General features: G+C 39.1%; 1 protein-coding gene across 1 annotated transcript in view; it reads left to right on the top strand.

Annotated features, from left to right (window-relative positions):
* The window catches only part of LOC122816264 (arf-GAP with SH3 domain, ANK repeat and PH domain-containing protein 2-like), a 1,594,524-nt gene that overhangs the window by 1,069,908 nt on the left and 497,470 nt on the right, over nt 1-27,146 (top strand). The gene's annotated exons all lie outside the window — the stretch shown is intronic.

The following is a 27,146-nucleotide window of genomic DNA, read 5'->3' as shown; positions in this document are numbered from 1 at the left end:
CAAAAATACATACAAAAAAGGGAAATTGTAATACTAAATATTTAGTGTATTTGGCAACTTGTACAGCGTGTTCATCCTATTATATAGGAAAAACTGAGCAGCAGTTTAAGAAACGGATATATGCACATACATATTCTATTAGGAAGAAAGATGAGAAAAATGCCCTAGCAAAACACATAATGAAGAAGGGAGATGAGCATCAGTTTAGGTTTTGTATACTGGAAGTAATTAAGGTCAATCCTAGAGGGGGTAATATTAGGGGGCTTTTAGCATTTAGGGAATGTTATTGGCAAATCATAACAGATGCTACCACATACCCAGGTATAAATGAACATATATCAGTTAAACCCATTTTAGAAATATGAGTAAAATATTTATGAAATAGGATATTTTAGAAATAGGTTAAACACAATCCTGTCCATAGTTAGGTATATTTATTTATTTATTTATTTAAATATATTATTTATTATGAATTATTTATTATGAATTATAGGTATGCATGAAGTATGTATATATATTTATAATTAAAGTATAAATGTGTAGGTGATGGTTAAAAGTAAGCATCAGTTTTTAAAAGGGAATGGGATGTTTTATATGTGTACACATCACAATGAGTTGTTAGGTAATCTGTTTTACAATCAATTTAGAATTATATGTAGGCAGTGTCTTGCAAAATATATATACATAGCTGAGTACATACATTAGGAGTATATAAAGCAATTTTAATTGTGTAATTTTAAAAGTGCATTTTTAAAATATATTTAGATAAATATATGTACACATTTTAGGATGAATGTTAATGAATTTGTTAGCAGATATTGTGTGGTAATATGGCTTTAAAAAAATTTTTATTAAAGATTTCTAAATGTTTTTGGCGCCAAGTTATGTATTTAAGGAGTGCAAGATTTAGTTAGTATTGTTCTGATGAAGCACACGATCTAGTGTGTGAAAGCGCTTAACTTGGATTGATATTTTTATGCAATAAACAACGGTTTTATTTTACAATAGTTTGGAATTTGTGCTTACGGAACAGCTCTGTTCAAACATTGTGGCTGATTCATAGCCTGGCGGTGTAGCAGTTGACTTTTTCACTCATTGGCGTTAGCATGTCTTGTACGCCACTTGGATTCTTTAAAACTGTATACTTCATCAGGTGAGAATCTGAAAACACAACTATGAATAAATAAAGCTTTCTCAGATGGTATAAGAATGTCATTTGGTCTTGATAAATGTGCAAAAGTAACATTTATAAAAGAAAAGCTGAAGCTCCAAGAAAATAACAGCCTGGTACGGGAATGCGATATAAAGGAACTCGAGCAGGATGGAGTGTGCAAATATTTAGGAGCAGATAACATGAGCAAATGAGAATGACGGTCAGTAATGAATACTTTGGAAGATTAAAGATAGTATTGAAAACTGCCTTGACATCTAGGGGAAAAAAAGTCCAAGCTATAAATCAATTTGTTGTTCCTGTTCTAACTTACAGCTTTGATGTGATTGACTGGCCCCAAAAAGTACTGAATCGGTTTGGTATGAGAACAAGAAAATGTTTCATGCTTATCAAATTATATATAAAAAAACAGTGCACACCAAGTTTATATATACTTTGTTTTGAAGGAGATAATGTCCATCTCAAAAGTGGCTACATGTATAGATCTGCAGTCGAGGTACTACATACGTATTTGCTAACTCATCAGATCCAAACATAGTGAAAACTCTAAAGCATGAAGAGAAGTCCAAGATGACATCTTTGCTTAGTTTAGTAGAAGCATTTCAGAATAAAATGGGAATGGAAATCAAACTAGAAACTGACAAAAATCAGGCAGCAAATGAAAGTGCAATAAATAAACAAATAAGAATATAAAGAAAAGAACTGGAATAGAAGAAAAGGTAATTGGAAAGTCCATATATGTAGTGACATGGATAGAAAGCATCTGGAACAACCTCAGGCTGACCAAGATTTACCACAGGAATGGTTAAGGAGAGGTGAAGTGAAACCAAAAAATGAAAGGCTAATAGCAGCTCAAGACAGTAGGCTGTATAGCAACTGGTTTACAAAGTCCAATGAAAAAGTGTGAGAAACAGACAAATGTAGGTTCTATACAACAGATAAAGGAAAATGAATTTTGATCATTGAAATTGCTATAGTCAGCACTTATAATGTCATACATACATGCTAAGAGACACACAGTCTTAAAATGTCAGGATTTGCAAGCAGAAGTAATGGCAGTAATATGGAAAAAAGATGTTCAGACAGACAAACTAGACTAAAAATAAGAAGAACTTGCAGTCATACTTAAATATGCTACCAACACATGTAACGTCATATGGACTGCAGAAAGAAACAGTTCTGGTTACATTGTGGGTGCTTGGAAGAAGACTTTTGGCTAACATCAAAGACTAAAACAGTACTGATTTCATGACCAGTAATCATACCCTGCCTTAGGAATGGAGTTTAGTCCCATCAAGGTATGTAAAAACAAAGCATTTGGAGAAATTTTCCTTAGTACAGACTCAGGGATATTGTTAGTCAGTCAACACACACACTTGCACATACGCAAAGATACACATAATCACATATATGCAAGTGTATGTGTGCTTGTGTAATACGTTGAAGTATGTAGTTTGAAATATGAACTGTTCTGTACTGTAAGGTTGAAAAATCTTCCTAATCTTACAGTACAGGATTTTTCATATATCCCATAACCCAGATGTTCAGGTATTCCATTTTTAAGTTGGAATTAATCTATCCCATGTATCCATTAATTTTAGTGGGATATGATAATTACATTGTCTGCTTAACTCATCTAATTTTAATTAGCTAGTGAATAGGCAGTGATGCATTAAACATATCCTTTGGTCCTGGGTGGTTTTAGATCAATCTCCTCCATGCTTTTTTTGACAGTGCATGGATGCACACATTCTTTTGGATTTATAATCTCAATTGCTTTATGTGTATAATTACCTGCCAGATTATTTGTTTTCAATTATATTTAGTATTTAATAAAGCAAAAAATCATGTATGTTTCGTTTTACATTTGCTTGAAGAATTTTTCAACAAGAAATTAAACAAAATTTACTGACAAATAACAAAATTATCAGTTTCAGAACATTTTAACCATAAAAAGACTGCTTGAACTGCTGTCCTTATAATCCACCAATGTCCATACTCATTAATTATAGCCACTTGACTGTATATACCTCAAATATCCCATTATGATAAAAATGGCCACAGTAAAACATTCCAGCTTGATTTATATGAATGTACAATAGTTGCAAAGCCAGACCAATGACAGTCTAGCTTGCTTATAACAGAGTCAATCATTCTCATACACAAACAGCTCCCATACTCAGCAATTACAGCCCCATTGTTGACAATGCGTACCTTAGATATCTGATTATGGCAACAATAAATAATTAGGGACATAACAATGTATTTCAAGTTTATTTCACACAAACACATCATATCGCACAAATGCACACTAGTCCTGCAAAACCAGATAGTTTAAACTGAGAAAACAAAAAGATAATAAGTTCATAGGTTCATAGGATGATACTAGGTTATTGGTCCAGAGGCCCTTATAAGTCTAGCTAAGAATTTCACCCATGTTCCCATAAAGTCAGCACCTGTTTTCCCTGTCCAGCAGGGACACAGGTGGGATCCCAAGAGTATATTTTCTGTTTCCCATCCAGTCATCCATGTTCCTCTTAAAGAGAGCTAGTGAGGTACTCTGCTTGACATGGAAAGGGAGTCTATTCCACAGATGGGGGAGTGGAATGGACAGTGCAGTGGTGCAACAGTAGCATTGTCGCCTCACAGCAAGAGGTTCTCCAGTTCGATTCTCGTCTGGAGTGCCTTCTGTGTGGAGTCTGCATGTCCACTCTGCATTCATGTGGGTTTTCTCCGAGTACTCCGATTTCCTCCCATGACACAAAGACATGCATCTGGAGCATTTCTCACTAGGTCTCCGCTGAAAATTGGCTTCATTCCAAGTCAGACTTTTCTGGTTAACAAACGTAAAATAAAATAAAATAAAAATAAACAATAAAGTTGTTGGGACACAAATCTATCCCACTAACAAGTGCTATGAATGTCACAGACCAGGTTGAGGCCTTGCATGTGGGTTGCGCAAGTGGAGTCTGACTTACAGATATGTAGCAACTCCATCAAGGCTGAGTCTGAGACGGCCTTGTATGCCAGACACAGGTCACCTCTGAGCAGTGTGTACGAGACTGAGTAGAGGGACAGGGCTTTTAGCTTACCTGTATAAAATAGGTGTTTGAGACCCTGGATTTTCCTGGTCAGGAACCTCTGTGGTCTTTCCAACTGCTGTATGTGCTGGCAAGGTATATGCTGAAGGGGGCATTGTACTCAATAATGGGTCTGATAAGTGTGGAATACAGGGTTGTTATGACCAACTTGTTCCTGGATGAAATACTCTTACTTATGAGGTGGGCCATGTAGAAAGCCTTCCTTACAATGGAGGCAATGTAGTGGTCAAAAATCAGGCTGCTATCAACCTGGGTGCCCAAATCCCCCACAACTTATTGCATGCTTAGTACATTGTTATTAATGTGATAATTAGTGGGGATGCCATTTTCCCCATAGGGGATAATGATGCATTTCTTGGCATTCAGTTTGAGGCCATTCTTCTGGCACCAGTCATTACTTTGGGTAAGGCCCTCTTGGAGGGTGTTCATATCACTAGGGGAATTTATGACAGTGCCCAGCTTACAGTCATCTTCAAACTTGGTCGGCCACAGACCACTGGTTTTGGCTTGCACCTCAGAAAAGTATATCTAAAACAGTAGAGGCCCCAAGACCAATCCTTGGGGTATACCACTTGTTACAGGTCTACTACTAGAGGTGACTTCCCCTATTTTGACTGAATGGGTTCTATCAGTGAGCCAGTTAGCTATTCATCTGGTAACATATGGATTGATGCCTAGCTGGGAGAGTTTATCTATTATACCCGAGTGGGGAATAGTGTTGAAGGCTTTGGCTAGGTCAAAGTAGGTGGTGTGTGCACTGTCTTCCCCTCATCCATGGCTTTGGTGGCTGCTTTGAAGAAGGCAACCAAGTTTAACAGGCATGATCTCCCTTTGACAAAACCAAACTGTGTGGGATCAAGCATTTGGAGGTTGCCAATGTCCATGTTTATAAGGTCCATGATAATGCGTTCCATGGCCTTGTAAATCAGGCTAGTTAGGCTGATGGGCCTATAATTGCCTGGGTCGGTGGATGCTCCACCTTTGTGTAGAGGGATGACAGTGGCTGCCCTCCACTCTGCTGGGAAGAAGCCGGTGTACAGGCTTTGGTTGAATAAGGGTGCCTAGTGGTGCTGAGAGCTCTTGCCTGAGTTCATGTAGGACACAGCCAGTGATGTTGTCAGGTCCCATGGGGGTGTATCTTTTGCCTTTGAGAGGGCATTAATTTATTTATTTTATTTATTTATTTTATTTATTAATGACCTTCTCTCTGGTGATGAGAGGAGGGTGGCAGGTGCTGGGGGTGTTCTGGTTTACTGATGGGGGGACAGGGGGGTGAAGTTTTCACTGAGCTTGTCTGTCAGCAGGTTGGCTATATCTGTGGCATTTGTGTATGTAGTATTCTTGACCACCAATTCAGAGCAGATTTGGGTGTTACCTTTGAGATTGCAGACATATTTGAAGAAGGTCTTGTGACTGTTCTTAGTGGATGTAGCCAATTTGGACTTGAAGTTAGCCTTAGAGGATTTCACTAGTGACCTTATTTCCTTTTCAGACAAAGGAGAGATTGCGTCCAACTTGGCGCCTGCTCTTTCTTGGTCCTGGACAGCAATTCTTTCCTTTTATTATAGAGTTTGTTTATTGCTGCTGTCCACCAGGCAGGTTTACTCTTCCTTGAGGAAGATGATTTGGTCCTGTCAGGTATTGCTGAGTCCATGCATCTATATAGGTGCTCATATAGTTTTTTTCGGTATAGGCTTGGACATTAATGCTTGTTCCAACTAAAGGGATGGTGGCTGTGAAGCCACTTATACCTGTTCTCAGGAGGTTGTAGTCAGCTTTGGAAAAGTTTTTTTGTTTGACCCTGGCAATGGGGGGTCAGGGAAGATGGTGACTTTGAAAGTGATTGCTTTATGGTCAGATCTTACCAAGGAGGATGACAACCATAGGGGTGCTACATTGGCTACTCATGTTGGTTAGTACCAGGTCCAGGATATTTTCATTTCGTGTGGGTGTGTCGACCAGCTGATCCAATGCATTGGCATTGACAAGGTTGAGGAATCTCTGGGCATTCATGTTTGAGTTAGAATAGATCTTTCACTCTATGGCTGGGTAGTTAAAGTCACCCAGGATCAGTATAGAGAGTTGAATCTTGACTGATTCAAGTAAGTCCAGATAGGTGGAGTGGGTCTCCTGAGTCATGGTTGGGGGTCTGTAGCTAAATATGATTTGAACAGGTGTTTTGCCAATAGTTAACTGCACCTGGAGTGTCTCCTGTGCGTCATACTGTCTGACCAGCCTGAAGGTGTGTATGTTTTTGATAAATATTAAAACTCCATCTCCTTTGACTTTGTAGCTCTCTGTTTGGGGTTTGAACGTTTGGTAGGACAAGTAACCTGGTAATGCTGGGGTGCTCTCCACAGCTTTGAACCAGGTTTCAGTGACTTCACAAATGTCAGCATCTTCCAGGGTGAGGAATGCTTGCAATAAGTGCAGTTTCATGTTAATAAGTTACTTTTATTCACAGACAGTGGATAATAAGTTACTTTCATCCATAGACAGCTGCCAACTCCACCTGGTAGGTATAGCCACTTTGCTATGTATCCCTTATTTGTTTTTGATAAAAAAAATACCTCTCAACCCCCTGGTACAAGCATCCCAGATAAAGGTAAACAACAATAAGGGAAAATGCACAAAATCAAGGACAGATTTTAAGCATTAATTTGTGTACAGATGTGTTGAGACCAGCACTATCTCCTCTACCAGACAGACATCACCTTCAGTAATCAACGCCAAACCTCATAGGCACTAATCATCTCCAAAGCTCATAGACTCTTCTCCCCATTTAGCCCAAATTGGTAAGCACCTGGAGCCATGGATTTGCACTTTCCAACCATCTCTGTGGCTAGCTTGGTTGAACTGGGCATCATAAGACAATGTAGCAATTATCTTAAATTTGCTGACAACCACCTACTACTTAAACAAATGTACACAATGTATGAGAGATGTAGTTATGTAATGTTGTTACAGGCAAACCTCTCACACAAAGCCACAGCAAATAACATGCAGTTGTCAGTATCACACAGCACTACGATGAACCAATCACATAAAGCTCAGGTCAAACACATATACCTATTTATAGCTGATGTGGTATATTCGTATATTGCTCTGACTCTAGTGCAGAGGGTCCTGGGTTCGAGACTTGACAGTGATATCTTTAAGGGGAGACTTTGTGGCAAAACGGTAGCACATCTTAATCCAGATCAGAAAGCTGCATGTTCAAATCATGTCAGGGTTATCTTTTTACCTATACGAGTGGATGGGAAATAGAAAGTTCACCCTGGGGATCACTCCAGTGGCTCTACTTGACACATGCACTGGTAACTAACATCGGGCAGCACAATGCCAGAGCACTTCTATGGGCTAGGCATGTAAAGGCTCCAGGGCCATTGGCCTAGTACACACCTATGATCCTACATATGCTGAGGCTCTTAAAAGTAACATACCTAAACCACAAAGGCCTCCTAAATGTAACTTAAGTAACAAGTACCCTCAGCAATCTCATAAACAGACAGCACAGACAGCATCCATCATGAAACATACATCTAAGTGTCATATTAGCTCAATTCAAAAAAAGAATAAAGACTTGTCTATTCTCATATGCCTTTTTAGGCAAAGTTAGTCTTCTAAAACTTCTAACATAACAAAACAGATTCTGGATGACATAAAGGTATCACTGCTCAACACCAGGATCCTTAACAAAAAAAACTCTACTTTCTACAAACAGTCTTTACCATAGAAAACCTTGATATATGCATTGCCACAGAGAACTGGTTCAAGACCAATGTGAGCATTCAGTGCAATGTCTACCATACATTCAGGCCCACTACATAAGATGAAGACACTAAAGGTGGAGGTGTATTTATATCCTTAAAGAAATTCACCTCCAGACTCATTAGATAAAAAAATTACCTGGAACTTCTCTATGTTCAACTTGCTATTAGCAAAACCTCTTATCATAACAGTTAGTCATTAGTCTGGCTTTACAATGCTATTGTACATTTGTGTAAATCAAGTTGAAATACTTTATTGTGACTATTTTTATCTGAGGTATATACAGTTAATGGCTATAATTAATGAGTATGGACACTGATGGATTATAAGGACAGCAGCTCAGTCAAGTGGCTCCCTATGCACTAAGCTAAACACATTTCTCCTAGGAGAATTCAACTATACTCCTCCATTAACTGGGTGTCTTATACATCCTCAAACATACATGTCCAGAAATGTCTGGATTTCAATCAATATGAACTCCCTGGACCAGTTAGATTGCATCTTGGCAGGGGGTGATAAAATCTTCAACTTGGTCCTTACCAGTATGTGGTGACTTTGCTACCCACCAACTGAAACTTCCTCCCTGGTCAAATTAGACAAATACATCAGTCACATTTACCATAAGACTGAAGCCAGAAGCATTTGACAATACCTCAGTGTTCACAAATTATAGCAAGGCTAATCTACTAAAACTTGAGTGATGACCTGGTTAAATTCAAAAGCCCCTTCCATTTTGATGACCTTACTGTTTATGCTGAATCATTTACTGTCAATTCTATGTTCATGTAAATGGTTGCACATTTGCATCTATCCCTCTCAGAAGTAAATACAATGCCTAATTTAAAAAATAAACCCTATGGTAAAACTCTACTATAAACCAGATCTATAATTAAAGCAAAAACTTATGGCATGCAAAAATAATTTTAACTGCCAATATGCTAATAATGTTCTTGGTAAACTTAACAAGGAATTCCAGACCATCATCAAATCAACCAAAGATGTTTATGAGGTGTGAATAGCCACCCAGGTGAAGGATAACCACAAAGACTTCTTTAACTATTTTAGAAATCTGACAAACAATGGGAGGCATAGTGGTGCAGTGGTTAGGGTTGCCACCTCACAGCAAGAGGTTCTCAGGTTCAATTCTTGGCTGGGGTGCCTTCTGTGTGGAGTCTGCATGTCCCCCCAGTGTTTGCATGGGTTTCCTCTGGGTGCTCCTGTTTCCTCCCACATTCCCAAGACATGCTGCAGGTGGATTAGACACTCTAAATTGGCCCTAGGTGTGTGTGTGTGTGTGTGACTTCTGAGGAAGGTTGGACACCGGGCTTGCAACTTGACACCATAAAACTCTACTACCACTTGTTTTGTGGACCAGTGCTCCACTATGGTGACCCCTAATGGGTTTTGTGAAAAGGTGAAGAAGAAGAAATCTGACAAACAATGCCCAGCACTGCACAGGGGTCCAAATGGTGAGATGATAGGGGTATGGGGTGCAAATGGAGAGATGATATGGTGTACAAATGAAAAGATGATACGAGTCCGAATGGAAAGATGATAGGGGTCTGAATGGAGGGATGATAGGGGTCCAAATGGAGAGATGATAGGGATCCGAACTGAGGGATTATTAGTCAGCAAGCAAAGGATAGTAGTATTGCTGAAATTGAATTCATCCTCAAGTCTTGGTGAGTACTTTCACGGTGACCTTGTTTTTCACAAAATCTCACCAAGACAACACTGATATATAGATTGTATTTTATATAGGATATATCATGGGCAAAAGTAGGTCAAAATGAAAAAAGATAGTTGGGTGTGCAAGACCCAGGGTAAAAAACTGCCCAATCCTGGTAGGCACAGTAGTGCCAGGACTGGAAAAATGACAGTGTAGAATCCACAAAATACAGAAACATTCCTACAATGGGGCTAGGCCAGGCCCAGGGGGAGGATGTCCCCCTGTTGTAGAAGGAAGTAGCAGTCCACAAAAATCACAAAAACTGGTAGGCCAAAGAAAAGATGATAGAGTGGACTATTGAGGATACGAAAGAAATTATGTATTGTTAGTATTATGCAAAAAGCCCAGAATTTCCAGACACAAGATATACAAAAAGATTAAGAGAGAAATTAGAGGAAAGAAAAATACTTCCATAAGAAAAACTTTCAGAAGCTTGAAATAAAAAAATTGTGTTCACTAATACAACAGATTTGTGAAAAACATTATATAGACCAAGAAACTTTGAGCTGTTTGGAAAAAGAAGCATATGAGGAAGTGCAAAAATATAAACAACAAAACCTATACATTTTTGAAAAGTATAAAAAAGAAATATGGACATGGGAAAGAAAGAAAGATTTGATATGGTGCAAAATTAATGCAAAGTTGAAAGCCAAATTAATCAATACAAAAAAGGCAGCCCGAATGAGAATTGTAGGCAAAGGCATCCAGCTATGAAAAATTTCACAATAAAAAATATCACAGAGAGGGAATGTAGAAAAGAAGGTTAGTAAAGTAGACATTAAAAACATAGAAGATGAAGTTAAGGAATGCCTGCAAAGTGAAGAATTTGTTGTAGAAGGTCTAACAGAGGTTACATCACAGTATGATGGAAAGAGTCCCCAAAGTAAGGAGAAACAGGAAGATCAAGAGACATCTGAAGAAGAAATATGGACATGGGAAGAAAAAGAGATTTAATATGGTGTAATATTTATGCAAAGGAGAAAGCAAAACTAACCAATACAAAAAGAGCAGCACCAAAGATATTTGAAGAGAAATACAGGCAAAGGAATCCGGACATGGAAAACTTTGCAATACAAAAAATAAGAAAACAAAGAGGAAAAGTAGAAAAGGAGATTAGTAATGGAGAAGTTAAAGAAATAGAAAATGAGGTTATGGAGTATCTGCAAAGTGAAGGATTTGGTGTAGAAAATCTAACTATGAGAGCACCACAGCAGGATAGAGCAATGGATATCCATATTAAGGAGAAATCAGTTGAACCAGAAGCAACTGGTCAGTTGCCATATGAAGATATTTTGGAGCCTTCCACAGGAAACCAGAATAAACATTCACTTGAAGCTGGACAGCAAGGGAAGGATCAGGAAACTGTGGCAACTCTGACGCAGTCAATGTTGAGGAGTGGTAGGCCAATGAGTTCCCATATGACACAGCAACAGATGTCATGGGATAAAATTGAAGAGAATGTGCCACAGGAAGATGCTATAGAACTTTCTATAGAATGCCCACAGGAAATGGAGAACAAAAAATGTGCCCTCAGTTTAGAAGAAAATGAGCTAAGAGAAGAGTTGCTTGATTTAATAGAGCTAGACATATTAAGATCAATGAAAGAAATAAAATGCAGAAGGTCAATAAAACCCAAAAAGTCAGAAGTTTGATAAAACAAATGAACACAGTAATTAGGACTGTCCATAGAGATCCATGCAATATAACAGAAGTAAACAGGATATATTACTGTGCAGCTAAATTAATAACAGATGCAATTCTGCCACAAGAACACAGGGTAGTAAGGGAAAGGAAGGGAATAAATTGAATACCATTATGGAAGTATTGGATAGAGAACATTATTAAGCAATTAAGACAAGAAGAGGCACTGTTAGAAGAGTATAGAAGAGGGAACAGATCAACAAAAATACTCAAAAAGATAGACGTGATAAAAGCAATGCACAGTATTATAACAGATCAGGATGTATCATGCACTGTCACAAATATAAACTAAAAATATCAGCACAGACACAAAACTTAGAGGATACGCAGATAAATATAAAGGAAAAGTTCAAAATAAGCAATTTATTGATTACCCAAAAAAGTTTTTTTAGAGAACTGGAAAGCAACAAGTTACACAGAAATGCACATTTATCTTTTTTTAATTTCTCAAAGTCTTTTGGGTTTCTGATACCATGACTGGAATGGACCCCATTCCTAAGTCAAAATATGATTAAAGTTCATGAAATTAGTATTGTTTCAAACTTTGATGTCAGTTAAAAGTGCTCTTTGCAGTACCCACAATGTGCCCAGTAATGACTGCAATTTGTATGGAGTTTTACATATCTGTGACATATCTTTTTTATAAGACAATTGCTCCTAGTACTATTGGAATTGTCTGGGTTTACTTTTTCCACATTACCCTCGTTTCTGCCTGCAAATCCTGGAATTTTATGGCTTTGTGTCTCTCTGTAACTGTAGTCACTGGGTGTTTTCAATTTCAATGATCAATGCTACTTTTGTCTTCTTTTCACAGACTACTATATCTAGTTTCTCACATCTATTTTTTTAACTGTTGGTAATGGATGAGCCCATGTGATATAAGCTTCATCATTTTCTATAATGCTTTGTGACTGATGTTTCCAGAGTTTTTCAGATACTTCAGTATTATAATGTTTGCAGAATCCCCAATGCAACAGTCTTGACACATTATTATGTATACAGTCCTTTTGCCATTAGTATATCACAACCAGCAAGATGTGCAACTGTTTCCAATCTGTTTTACAAAACCTACATTTGTCTGTTTCCTCACACATGTCCAAATGACTTCTTAAACCAACATGTACTTAATCCACTATCTTGGGCCACCAATATTAGCTTTTCGTCTTTTGGTTTAAATTCACCTCACCTTAACAATTCCTGCATTTGATCCTAATCGGCATGAGGTTGTTCCAAGAGTTTTATGTATTTGCAACTATATTTATGCATTTCCACATTTCTTGCCTTCTCATCTGATCCTTCACCTTATATTCTTTCTTTTTGTTTTTGGCACATTCAGTTGTTGCCTGATTTTTGTCTACTTCTGGTTTGATTTCCATTCCTGCTTGATGCCGACATGCTTCTGCTAAACTAAACAGGGATGTAATCTTAGACTTATTCTCCTAATGTTTCAAAACTTTCACTACTTTTGGGTTTTGTGAAGTCAGCAGATATGTATGCAGTCCTACAATTTCAGATCTATATATGTAATCAATTTCAAGGAGGCCCATACCTCCTTCAGAACGGAAATATATAATCTTGGTATGCACTGATTTCTATAAAATCATTTGATAAGCATGAAGCATCCTTCTTGTTTTCTTATCTAATCTATCCAACACCTTTTGGGGACAGTCAATCACTCCAAAACTGTAAGTTAGGACAGGAAGAGCAAATTGGTTTATAGCTTGGATTTTGTTCCTAGATGTCAATGTTGTTTTCAGGATTAATTTAAGTCTTCTAAAGTACTCCTTACTAAGTTTTATTCACATTTGTTCATGTTTTATTGTTGATCCTTCATCAATTCTCAAATATTTATACACTTCCTCTTGATCAAGTTTTTTTATACTACATTCCTGTCCCAAATTGATGTTTTCTTGGTGCTGAAGCTTTCCTGATTTAAAGGTTGCTTTTGCACATTTATCAAGCTGTGGATGGTAATTCATTACTGAAATTAAGCAGAAATTCCTTAAGATTCCAAGAGCTGGATAAGTTATTTCTTGCACATTTCATTGAATTGCACTTCTGTAACGCTTATAATTGTGCTATACAGTTAATCTACTACATTTTGCACTGTTATAAAGCCTTTTACTGTTTCACTGCATTTATGTACTGTTTTATACTGTTTTAACTGTATTTTACATTCCTAGATACTGTTTCATTACTCTAATTGCATGTTTACTGAATTTCTTAACTGTAAACTGCTTTTTCATACTGAGAGTTGTATTTTCTGTTTGTGAGTGCTCTATCCGTGCTTTTCTGTGCATTTTTTATTTATTTTTTTTAGGTTTCTGTGATGTAGTCTAGTCTGTTTGCAGTTAAAAGCATTCTCTAGAGTCTGCTTGCTCCTTGATCTGTTTAAAAATTTCATTTGGAGGCTATAGCTAGTAGCTGTAATAGTGTGCATTACTATAATTGCATTTTTATGTAATTACTAAATTGTAAACTGCTTTTTCATACTGAGACTTGTATTTTCTCTTTGTGAGTGCTCTTTTTAGCATTTAAAGTGAGGTTTCTGTGTTCTGCTCAGGTGGCATAATCTTGATAGAGGTCTGCTGTTGTCCAGGCCTGGTAGTTTTGTTGAGTTTCCTGTGTTCCTGGCAGCCATTTTCTGCTAATGGTCTGTCTTCATTATTATTGAGAGTACCAGGGTTTCCTGACCTTCTGTAGTACGAGTGATTGGGTAATAGCAGGGGCTAATAGGACTGAGTAGTAATTTGATCATCTAACTCTTCCATCCTTACTGGTATATAAACGCTGTGTCTGGAAAAGATTGTGCTTGTATTTATCAGGCTGTGGATGGTAATTCATTACTGAAACTAAGCAGAATGAGCTCACTGAAAGTTGTTAGACTGCTTTTAAATTTGTTTGTTAATGTTAGTTAGTTTGGGGGTTTCTGCTAGCATTAAAATCTGTGTTGGTTATATTTCTAGCAATCATTTTAAATCGAGTTGCTGGCTACTGAGACTTGTCTGCATATATCAACTGGACACTAGCTGATTTAAGTATATTTTTCTGCACTTATTTAAGATTTGAGTCAGTAAATATTGTGTGTCTTTGATTCAGTAAATATTGTGTCTCTGTCTCTCTGCAGTTAGTTCCCCTCCCTCCCTCCCTGTTTCTTGTTGTGGTGTTAATCTTGGTGGCTTTGGAATTGCCCGCCCCTGTTGTAAATCTCTTTTTGCACACTCCTCCTGGACCCATCTCATTTTCTCACTCAACTGAGTACAGTGAGATTATATTTTGATTTTGGATACTCCTACCAATCCCATCTCCTCTGCAGTGTACAGAGAGAGCACTTGGGAAGGGCATTCCCCTATAGTATCTTAATCTGCTCTGTTTCCTCCGTCTCAAAAAAAAAAATGTGCACTTCATCTGCCTTACTTTATTTGTGTTTCTTCCTACTTTATTACCTTATTTTGCTTTTGCCTCTTCTTAAAAGTACTCAATTGAATTTATTCTGCTGCCTTTATTACTGCTTGTTAGTAGCCTGATTAAATTGTAACTGTTATTCTAAGGCCCACGGTTTAAGCACTTGGGCTTCAAACCAGTTGTTTTACATTAAGAAGGTGTGTGGTCTGCACTGTTGTGGCAGGACAGGTAGCATACATCCTTCTAAGTTGGGAACTGCTGATTGAAGGCTCAGTGTCTGTTATTCTAAAAGCGTATTAGTTCTGGGTTAAGGACTTGGGCTTCAAGCCAGTTATTTTACATTAAGAAGGTTTGTGGTCTGCACTGTTGTGGGAGGAGAGGCTAGATTCTGCCCTTCTGAGCTGGGAATTTCTGGTTAAAGCCTTATTGCACGTGCGTACTTGAACTGTTTCTTTCTGAAATCGGTAAGCCTTGTTTGCTGTAGCATAGACTAGATTCAGGCCGGCTGGATCTAGCTTTGTTTGTATAACTTGTGCACTGATCCAGGCTGTCTTTTTTGGAGAAGGTTTCTCTGTACCCTAGTGGCAGGACTGTGCAGTTAGAACTTGTCTGACTGAAGACTGCTGGAACAGGGCTTAGTTTTAAGCTTTTTAACTGGTTAATTGGGTAAAGTGTTGTTTTGATTGTATCTGCTCTATTTTCTGGAAAAAAATATATATATACTTGTTTCTCACCTTTCTGAACTAGTATAGTCCAGCTTTCATGTTATTGTTGAATCCAGGGCTGTGTTACAAGTTTCTGTGTTGCCATACCTTACTTGGATAGAAGGAAGTTTCTCTGTTCACCTGTGAGAGAGGGGAGCTTTGAGCAGGCTATCTGTCCCTGGAGGAGTGGTTTCAGCCCAGAAGTTAGTAGTTTATTGGCCTTTTTGATTGTATCTGCTCTATTTTCTGAAAAAATATATATACTTGTTTCCCGCCTTTCTGAATTAGTATAGTCCAGTTTTCAGGTTATTGCTGAATCCAGGGCTGTGTTACAAGTTACTGTGCTGCCATTACCTTACTTGGATAGAAGAAAGTTTCTCTGTTCACCTGTGAGAGAGGGGAGCTTTGAGCAGCCTATCTGTCCCTGGAGGAGTGGTTTCAGCCCTGAAGTTAGTAGTTTACTGGCCATTTTGGGCTAATTTCTATCTCTTTCACTTCCCTGCTATAAAAACCTCATTTGCACAGTTTTTACGCTTGTATTCCACTCAGCAAGTGCCTTCCAAGTTTTCTGCAGAGCCTACAGCAGCAGAGAGGCAAAAGAGTGACTTTGGAGTGTTTAAGTATCATTTTTCTGCTTTTCTTGCTGTCTTAACTAATTCCGCCTAAAATGCCAGTTTTTTTAGCGAATCTGTGATTTAAAAAGTTTGTTATTGTATACAACTCTGCACAGCTCCTCATGGTGTCCTGCAGAGTGATACAGACAACAGAGAGACTTTTCCAGATTTAAGTATTTTTTCTCTGTTTTTTAGCTCTGACTCCCTTTTCCCACCTAAAAAGTGGATTTCTAACTGATCTGTGCTTTAAAAAGTTTATATTGCATTTGCCTACTGCTTTTTACAGTTTTTACATTTGTTTTATATCAATTTAAGTCGTTTTTGTATTGTATAACTGTTGTAGGCTACACATTAAAGTGTGCTAGCCTGTTTATAGCATTTACAGTGTTTTCTGTGTGTTTTTCTGCTGTTTCCGGAAAAAAACAACAACAAAAAAAAAATTCTCTTTTCCCGCCTTTGCTTAACTAGATTAGTCCAGATTTCAGGTTTTGCTGAATTCCGGACTGTGGTATAGTTTCCTGTGTTGCCCATATCCTTACTTGGATAGGAGGAAGCTTCTCTGTTCACCAGTGAGAGTGGGGAGCTTTGGGCAGCCTATCTGTCCCTGGAGGAGTGGTCTCAGCCCTGAAACTACTACCTTATTGGCCATTTTGGGTCAATTCCTATCTCTTTCAGTTTCCCTGCTTTAAAACTCACATTTGCGCGATTTTGCACCAGTATACAACTCCACACAGCTCCTCGTCGTGTCCTGCAGAGTGATACAGGCAACAGAGAGACCCAAGAGAGACTTTTCCAGATTTAAGTATTTTTTTCTCTGTTTTTTTGCTCTGACTGCCTTTTCCCATCTAAAAAGCAAATTTCTAACTGATCTGTGCTTTAAAAAGTTTAAATTGCATTTGCCTTCTGCTTTTTACAGTTTTTTGCACTTGTTTTATATCAATTTCAGTCATTTTTGTATTGTATAACTGTTGTAGGCAACACACTAAAGTATGCTAGCCTGTTTATAACATTTACAGTGTTTTTTTTGTGTTTTTCTGCTGTTTCCTGAAAAAAAAACAAAAAAATATTCTCTTCTCCTGCCTTTGCTGAACTAGATTAGTCCAGATTTCAGGTTTTGCTGAATTCTGAACTTTGGTATAGTTTCCTGTGTTGCCCATATCCTTACTTGGATAGGAGTAAGCTTCTCTGTTCACCAGTGAGAGTGATGAGCTTTGTGCAGCCTGTCTATCCCTGGAGGAGTGGTCTCAGCCCTGAAACTAGTAGCTTATTTGCTGTTTTGGGTCAATTCCTATCTCTTTTAGTTTCCCTGCTTTAAAACCTGCATTTGCGCGGTTTTGCGCCAGTATACAACTCTGCACAGCTCCTCGTGGTGTCCTGCAGAGTGATACAGGCAACAGAGAGACCCAAGAGAGACTTTTCCAGATTTAAGTATTTTTCCTCTGTTTTTTTGCTCCGACTACCTTTTCCCACCTAAAAAGTGAATTTCTAACTGATCTGTGCTTTAAAAAGTTTAAATTGCATTTGCCTTCTGCTTTTTATGGGTTTTGCACTCGTTTTATATCAATTTAAGTCATTTTTGTGCTGTATAACTGTTGTAGGCTACACATTAAAGTGTGCTAGCCTGTTTATAGCATTTACAGTGTTTTCTGTGTGTTTTTCTGCTGTTTCCTGAAAAAAAAAAAAAAAATGTATTCTCTTTTCCTGCCTTTGCTTAACGAGATTAGTCCAGATTTCAGGTTTTGCTGAATTCCAGACTGTGGTATAGGTTCCTGTCTTGCCCATATCCTTACTTGGATAGGAGGAAGCGTCTCTGTTCACCAGTGAGAGTGGGGAGCTTTGAACAGCCTATCTGTCCCTGGAGGAGTGGTCTCAGCCCTTGAACTAGTAGCTTATTGGCCGTTTTGGGTCAATTCCTATCTCTTTCAGTTTCCCTGCTTTAAAACCCTTATTTGCATGGTTTTGTGCCAGTATAACACTCCGCACAGCTCCTCGTGGTGTCCTGCAGAGTGATACAGGCAACAGAGAGACCCAAGAGAGACTTTTCCAGATTTAAGTATTTTTTTCTCTGTTTTTTGCTCTGACTGCCTTTTCCCACCTAAAAAGCAAATTTCTAACTGATCTGTGCTTTAAAAAGTTTAAATTGCATTTGCCTTCTGCTTTTTACAGTTTTTGCACTTGTTTTATATCAATTTAAGGCGTTTTTATATTGTATAACAGTTGTAGGCTACACACTAAAGTACGCTAGCCTGTTTGTAGCATTTACAGTGTTTTCTGTGTGTTTTTCTGCTGTTTCCTGAAAAAAAAAAAAACAAAAAAAATTCTCTTTTCCCGCCTTTGCTGAACTAGATTAGTCCAGATTTCAGGTTTTGCTGAATTCCGGACTGTGGTATAGTTTCCTGTGTTGCCCATATCCTTACTTGGATAGGAGGAAGCTTCTCTGTTCACCAGTGAGAGTGGGGAGCTTTGAGCAGCCTATCTGTCCCTGGAGGAGTGGTCTCAGCCCTGAAACTAGTAGCTTATTGGCCATTTTGGGTCAATTCCTATCTCTTTCAGTTTCCCTGCTTTAAAACTCACATTTGCATGGTTTTGCACCAGTATACAACTCCGCACAGCTCCTCGTGGTGTCCTGCAGAGTGATACAGGCAACAGAGAGACCCAAGAGAGACTTTTCCAGATTTAAGTATTTTTTCTCTGTTTTTTTGCTCTGACTGCCTTTTCCCACTTAAAAAGCAAATTTCTAACTGATCTGTGCTTTAAAAAGTTTAAATTGCATTTGCCTTCTGCTTTTTACAGTTTTTGCACTTGTTTTATATCAATTTAAGTCATTTTTGTATTGTATAACTGTTGTAGGCTACACACTAAAGTATGCTAGCCTGTTTATAGCATTTACAGTGTTTTCTGTGTGTTTTTCTGCTGTTTCCTGAAAAAAAAAAAAACAACAAAAAAATTCTCTTTTCCCACCTTTGCTGAACTAGATTAGTCCAGATTTCAGGTTTTGCTGAATTCCGGACTGTGGTATAGTTTCCTGTGTTGCCCATATCCTTACTTGGATAGGAGGAAGCTTCCCTGTTCACCAGTGAGAGTGGGGAGCTTTGAGCAGCCTATCTGTCCCTGGAGGAGTGGTCTCAGCCCTGAAACTAGTAGCTTATTGGCCGTTTTGGGTCAATTCCTATCTCTTTCAGTTTCCCTGCTTTAAAACTCACATTTGTGCAGTTTTTCACCAGTATACAACTCAGCACAGCTCCTCGTGGTGTCCTGCAGAGTGATACAGGCAACAGAGAGACCCAAGAGAGACTTTTCCAGATTTAAGTATTTTTTCTTTGTTTTTTTGCTCTGACTGCCTTTTCCCACTCAAAAAGCAAATTTCTAACTGAGCCATGCTTTAAAAAGTTTAAATTGCAGTTACCTTCTGCTTTTTACAGTTTTTGCACTTGTTTAATATCAATTTAAGTCATTTTTGTATTGTATAACTGTTGTAGGCTACACACTAAAGTGTGCTAGCCTGTTTATAGCATTTACAATGTTTTCTGTGTGTTTTTCTGCTGTTTCCTGAAAAAAAAACAAAAATAAAACAAAAAATATTCTCTTTTCCCACCTTTGCTGAACTAGATTAGTCCAGATTTCAGGCTTTGCTGAAATCCAGACTGTGGTATAGTTTCCTGTGTTGCCCATATCCTTACTTGGATAGGAGGAAGCTTCTCTGTTCACCAGTGAGAGTGGGGAGCTTTGAGCAGCCTATCTGTCCCTGGAGGAGTGGTCTCAGCCCTGAAACTAGTAGCTTATTGGCCATTTTGGGTCAATTCCTATCTCTTTCAGTTTACCTGCTTTAAAACCTACATTTGCGTGGTTTTGCACCAGTATACAACTCAGCACAGCTCCTCGTGGTGTCCTGCAGAGTGATACAGGCAACAGAGAGACCCAAGAGAGACTTTTCCAGATTTAAGTGTTTTTTCTCTGTTGTTTTGCTCCGACTGCCTTTTCCCGCCTAAAAAGCGAATTTCTAACTGATCTGTGCTTTAAAAAGTTTAAATTGCATTTGCTTTCTGCTTTTTACAGTTTTTGCACTTGTTTTATATCAATTTAAGTCATTTTTGTATTGTATAACTGTTGTAGGCTACACACTAAAGTATGCTAGCCTGTTTATAGCATTTACAGTGTTTTCTGTGTGTTTTTCTGCTGTTTCCTGAAAAAAACAAAAAAAAAATATTCTCTTTTCCCAAGTTTGCTGAACTAGATTAGTCCAGATTTCAGGTTTTGCTGAATTCCGGACTGTGGTATAGTTTCCGGTGTTGCCCATATCCTTACTTGGATAGGAGGAAGCTTCCCTGTTCACCAGTGAGAGTGGGAAGCTTTGAGCAGCCTATCTGTCCCTGGAGGAGTGGTCTCAGCCCTGAAACTAGTAGCTTATTGGCCGTTTTGGGTCAATTCCTATCTCTTTCAGTTTCCCTGCTTTAAAACTCACATTTGTGCAGTTTTTCACCCGTATACAACTCAGCACAGCTCCTCGTGGTGTCCTGCGGAGTGATACAGGCAACAGAAAGACCCAAGAGAGACTTTTCCAGATTTAAGTAATTTTTTCTCTGTTTTTTTCCTCCGACTGCCTTTTCCCGGCTAAAAAGTGAATTTCTAACTGATCTGTGCTTTAAAACGTTTGAATTGCATTTGCCTTCTGCTTTTTACAGTTTTTGCACTTGTTTTATGTCAATTTAAGTCGTTTTTGTATTGTATAACTGTTGTAGGCTACACGCTAAAGTGTGCTAGCCTGTTTATAGCATTTACAGTGTTTTCTGTGTGTTTTTCTGCTGTTTCCTGAAAAAAAAAAAAAACAACAAAAAAAATATTCTCTTTTCCCACCTTTGCTGAACTAGATTAGTCCAGATTTCAGGTTTTGCTGAATTCTGGACTGTGGTATAGTTTCCGGTGTTGCCCATATCCTTACTTGGATAGGAGGAAGCTTCCCTGTTCACCAGTGAGAGTGGGGAGCTTTGAGCAGCCTATCTGTCCCTGGAGGAGTGGTCTCAGTACCTGAAACTATTAGCTTATTGGCCATTTTGGGTCAATTTCTATCTCTTTCAGTTTACCTGCTTTAAAACCTACATTTGCGCAGTTTTGCACCAGTATACAACTCAGCACAGCTCCTCGTGGTGTCCTGCAGAGTGATACAGGCAACAGAGAGACCCAAGAGAGACTTTTCCAGATTTAAGTGTTTTTTCTCTGTTGTTTTGCTCTGACTGCCTTTTCCCACCTAAAAAGCAAATTTCTAACTGATCTGTGCTTTAAAAAGTTTAAATTGCATTTGCTTTCTGCTTTTTACACTTTTTGCACTTGTTTTATGACAATTTAAGTCATTGTTGTATTGTATAACTGTTGTAGGCTACACACTAAAGTATGCTAGCCTGTTTATAGCATTTACAGTGTTTTCTGTGTGTTTTTCTGCTGTTTCCTAAAAAAAACCAACAAAAAAAAAATTCTCTTTTCCCAAGTTTGCTGAACTAGATTAGTCCAGATTTCAGGTTTTGCTGAATTCCGGACTGTGGTATAGTTTCCTGTGTTGCCCATATCCTTACTTGGATAAGAGGAAGCTTCTCTGTTCACCAGTGAGAGTGAGGAGCTTTGAGCAGCCTATCTGTCCCTGGAGGAGTGGTCTCAGCCCTGAAACTAGTAGCTTATTGGCCGTTTTGGGTCAATTCCTATCTCTTTCAGTTTCTTTTCTTTAAAACTCACATTTGATTGGTTTTTCATGAGTATACAACTCTGCACATCTCCTCGTGGTGTCCTGCAGAGTGATACAGGCAACAGAAAGACCCAAGAGAGACTTTTCCAGATTTAAGTATTTTCATTCTCTGTTTTTTTGCTCCGACTGCCGTTTCCCACCTAAAAAGTGAATTTCTAACTGATCTGTGCTTTAAAACGTTTGAATTGCATTTGCCTTCTGCTTTTTACAGTTTTTGCACTTGTTTTATGTCAATTTAAGTCATTTTTGTATTGTATAACTGTTGTAGGCTACACGCTAAAGTGTGCTAGCCTGTTTATAGCATTTACAATGTTTTCTGTGTGTTTTTCTGCTGTTTCCTGAAAAAAAACAAAAAAACAACAAAAAATATTCTCTTTTCCCACCTTTGCTGAACTAGATTAGTCCAGATTTCAGGTTTTGCTGAATTCCGGACTGTGGTATAGTTTCCGGTGTTGCCCATATCCTTACTTGGATAGGAGGAAGCTTCCATGTTCACGAGTGAGAGTGGGAAGCTTTGAGCAGCCTATCTGTCCCTGGAGGAGTGGTCTCAGCCCTGAAACTAGTAGCTTATTGGCCGTTTTGGGTCAATTCCTATCTCTTTCAGTTTCCCTGCTTTAAAACTGACATTTGTGCAGTTTTTCACCAGTATACAACTCAGCACAGCTCCTCGTGGTGTCCTGCGGAGTGATACAGGCAACAGAGAGACCCAAGAGAGACTTTTCCAGATTTAATTATTTTTTTCTCTGTTTTTGTCCTCCAACTGCCTTTTCCCGGCTAAAAAGCGAATTTCTAACTGATCTGTGCTTTAAAACGTTTGAATTGCATTTGCCTTCTGCTTTTTACAGTTTTTGCACTTGTTTTATGTCAATTTAAGTCATTTTTGTATTGTATAACTGTTGTAGGCTACACGCTAAAGTGTGCTAGCCTGTTTATAGCATTTACAGTGTTTTCTGTTTGTTTTTCTGCTGTTTCCTGAAAAAACAAAAAAAAAAAATATTCTCTTTTCCCGCCTTTGCTGAACTAGATTAGTCCAGATTTCAGGTTTTGCTGAATTCCGGACTCTTGTATAGTTTCCTGGGTTGCCCATATCCTTACTTGGATAAGAGGAAGCTTCTCTGTTCACCAGTGAGAGTGAGGAGCTTTGAGCAGCCTATCTGTCCCTGGAGGAGTGGTCTCAGCCCTGAAACTAGTAGCTTATTGGCCGTTTTGGGTCAATTCCTATCTCTTTCAGTTTCCCTTCTTTAAAACTCACATTTGAGCGGTTTTGCATGAGTATACAACTCCGCACATCTCCTCGTGGTGTCCTGCAGAGTGATACAGGCAACAGAGAGACCCAAGAGAGACTTTTCCAGATTTAAGTATTTTCTTTCTCTGTTTTTTTGCTCCGACTGCCTTTTCCCACCTAAAAAGTGAATTTCTAACTGATCTGTGCTTTAAAAAGTTTAAATTGCATTTGCCTTCTGCTTTTTACAGTTTTTGCACTTGTTTTATATCAATTTAAGTCATTTTTGTATTGTATAACTGTTGTAGGCTACACACTAAAGTACGCTAGCCTGTTTATAGCATTTACAGTGTTTTCTGTGTGTTTTTCTGCTGTTTCCTGAAAAAAAAAAAAAAAAAAAAAATATTCTCTTTTCCCACCTTTGCTGAACTAGATTAGTCCAGATTTCAGGTTTTGCTGAATTCCGGACTGTGGTATAGTTTCCGGTGTTGCCCATATCCTTACTTGGATAGGAGGAAGCTTCCCTGTTCACCAGTGAGAGTGGGAAGCTTTGAGCAGCCTATGTGTCCCTGGAGGAGTGGTCTCAGCCCTGAAACTAGTAGCTTATTGGCCGTTTTGGGTCAATTCCTATCTCTTTCAGTTTCCCTGCTTTAAAACTCACATTTGTGCAGTTTTTCACCAGTATACAACTCAGCACAGCTTCTCATGGTGTCCTGCGGAGTGATACAGGCAACAGAGAGACCCAAGAGAGACTTTTCCAGATTTAAGTAATTTTTTCTCTGTTTTTTCCTCCGACTGCCTTTTCCCGTGGAGATTTTGTTCAGTATGCTAAATCCTCTTTTATTTCCAATACGAAAATTGAATTAAGCCTTGAGGAAGCCTTTCTAGACAAATGGAGCTCAAGTAATGAAAGAATAAAGAGTGAGTTGACCAGAAACTCCATATGCACAGGGACTCTATTACAGGTCTTAATTGAACAGATCAATAAGCAAGAATGCCTAATGCCGAACTGGAGAATTTTATTCAGTGTTAGGTTGATAAACTCACATGTTCAGTATCTAAGCCAGACTTTTCCATAGGTTCATAGGTAGGTACTAGGCTAGTAGCCCTAGGGCCTATATAAGCCTAGCCATAAAGGTACCTTGGCTTTCGCCACCCAAAAAAATTATTTTCCTGTACCCCTGTTGAGCAGAGCCACAGAAGTGATCCCTGGGGTGAATTTCCTATTTCCCATCCAATCATCAACATTTTTCTTGAAGAGTGCTAATGAGGAGCTCTGTTTGACATAGATAGGTAGTCTGTTCCAGAGTATGGGAAGTCTCTGGGACAGGAATCTATCCCTCCAGCATGTTCTGTTTATTGTGGTGACAAGGTTTAGGTCCCTTGAGTGTGTAGCTCGGAGGGATTGCAATGTCTTTAAGTGGAGCATGTCCAACAGCTCTGGGTTTGACATAGCTTTGTATGCTAGGCAGAGATCACCTCTGAGTAGGAGATATGCGACGGAGTAAAGCTGGAGTTTTTTGAGACGGTCTGCATAGGGCATCTGTTTGAGGCCAGTAATCCTCTTTGTGAGGTATTTCTGTGGCCTTTCCAGTTGTTGTAGATGTCTTGTGAGGTACATACCAAAAGGGGCGTTGTACTCTGTAATGGGTCTAATGAGTGATGAGTAAAGGGCAACAATGACCTCTTTTTTTCTGGATGAGAAACCTTTTGTGATGAGGTGAGCCACGTAGAAGGATTTCCTGACCACTGTGGTGATGTGATTATCAAAGGAGAGACTACTGTCCACCTGTGTCCCAAGGTCTCTTATCACACTTTTGGCATTAAGTAGACTACCACTTATGTGGTAGTTCATGGGTACAGAGTTTTTACCAAAGGGGATGACAATATACTTTTTGGCATTGAGCTTCAGGCCATGGCTTTGACACCAGGCATCTGCCTCAGTGAGGCCCTTTTATAGTATGTCCACATCGTTAGGAGTTTCGATTATGGCTCCTAGTTTACAGTCATCTGCAAACTTTGTTAGCCAAAGATGTTCTGTGTTAGCTTGTACTTCAGAGAAGTAGATACCAAACAGGAGAGGACCCAGGACTGAACCCTGTGGTACTCCACTTGTCACTGGTCTGAAGTCAGATTTGGAGTCTGCTACTTTCACAGTGTGGGTTCTCTCCATGAGCCAGTTGACAACCCATATTGTGACATAAGGGTTTATACCGAGTTTAGTGAGCTTATCTATAATTCCAGAGTGGGGGATGGTGTCAAAAGCCATGGCGAGATCTAGATAAGCTGTGTGAACCACCTTACCCTCATCTATGGCTTTGGTGACTAAAGAAGTCAATCAGGTTTAGTAGACATGATCTGCCTTTTACAAACCCAAACTGGATAGGGTCCAGAGTTTGGAGATTACCAATGTCTTTGTTTATGAGTTCCATGATGATACGTTCCATGGCCTTGCAGACCAGGCTCATCAGGGTAATGGGGCGGTAGTTCCCGGGGTCCATCGTGGCTCCCCCTTTGTGGAGTGGGATAAACATTGTGGTGCGCCATTCAGTGAGCACAAAGCCTGAGGTGAGGCTATGATTGAACATGGTACTTAGGTAGGGTGCCAGTTCATTCTGTAGTTCGTGTAGAACGCAGCCAGGGATATTGTCAAGTCCCATGGATGCTGTGTTCTTGGCTTTGGAGAGTGTGTTTTTTACCTGTGCAGCCATGATTACAGGAACTTTGCATTCTTCCGGTATAGAGATGAGCCCCCTAGGGGGTGAGGGGGGGGGGTAAAGTTAGCACTGAACCTATCTGCCAGGATGTTGGCAATATCAGTTGGTTCTGTATATTTACTGCCATTGTGCTGTAACTCAGAGCAGATCTGAGTGTTTCCACTGAGATTCTTGACATAGCTATAGAATGCTTTTTGGTGGTCTTTAGAGTCAGTGGCAATTTTGTTTTCGTAACTAGCTTTGGAGGATTTTATGAGGGGATCTCAGCTTCATACTGAGGTTGACCAGGGAGTTCCTCCAGTCATGGGATTTTACTCTTTTTGCAACAGTTTCTTTCTTCTGTTGTAGAGTTTGTTTATGGCAGAGGACCACCAGATTGGCTTCCTTTTTTTGGAGGATAGCATCTTGGTTCTATTAGGGATAGCATGATCCATGCACTTGTGTAAGTGCTTATAAAGTGCATTTGTGTAGGATTCAGCAGTCGTACCTCTATTGTCCATCTGCATGGGTGTCATGAAGTTTGCCACTTCTGTCTTAAGAAGTGTGAAGTTGGCTTTGGAGAAGTTTTTTACGGTAGTTTCCCTAATTGGGGGTGGGGGCGGGATGTAGATGTCTAGGGTGATTAGCCTGTGGTCGGATATGACCAATGAGGAATTGACCTCTGGTGTGGAACATTGGTTGTCCATGTTGGTAATGACCAGGTCTAGGATATTGCTGCCCCAGGTGGGGGTGTGAATAAGTTGATCCAAGGCATTGGAATTTATGAATTCCAAAAAACGTTGAGCAAAAGAGTTGGTACATGAGTAGTTTCCCCAGTTAATGGTGGGGTAGTTGAAATCGCCCATTATTAGGGTGTTGGGTTGTACCCTAATACTTTCCAGTGTATCAAGAAATGAGGAGTGGGAATCCTGCGGCATGTTGAGGGGTCTGTAGCAAGCTACAATTTGGATTGCGGTCTTGCCCAGAGTTAGTTGCACTTGGATAATCTTGGATGTATTATGCTGTGCAACTTGCCTGGAGGTGTGGATATCCTTAATGAATATGGACATGCCTCCACCTTTAGTGCTTTGTTTCGGGTTAGGTGGCCGAAAGGTGTGGTATGAATTATAGCCTGATAACACAGGGGTGCTCTCTGGAGCTTTGAACCAGGTCTCTGTCACTGCACAGATGTCGATGTTCTCCATTTTAAGAGTGCCTCAAGTGAGTGCATTTTGAGGTTTAGACTTCTAGCATTGAGTAGCATTACCCTCAGATTTTGCTTGCTTGTACCTGTTATG

Source organism: Protopterus annectens, chromosome 12.part0 (assembly GCF_019279795.1).
Source record: "Protopterus annectens isolate FY-2018-M chromosome 12.part0, PAN1.0, whole genome shotgun sequence".
NCBI lineage: Eukaryota > Metazoa > Chordata > Ceratodontiformes > Protopteridae > Protopterus > Protopterus annectens.
The sequence above is the reverse complement of the archived record's forward strand: the minus strand, read 5'-3'. Positions and strand labels throughout refer to the sequence as shown.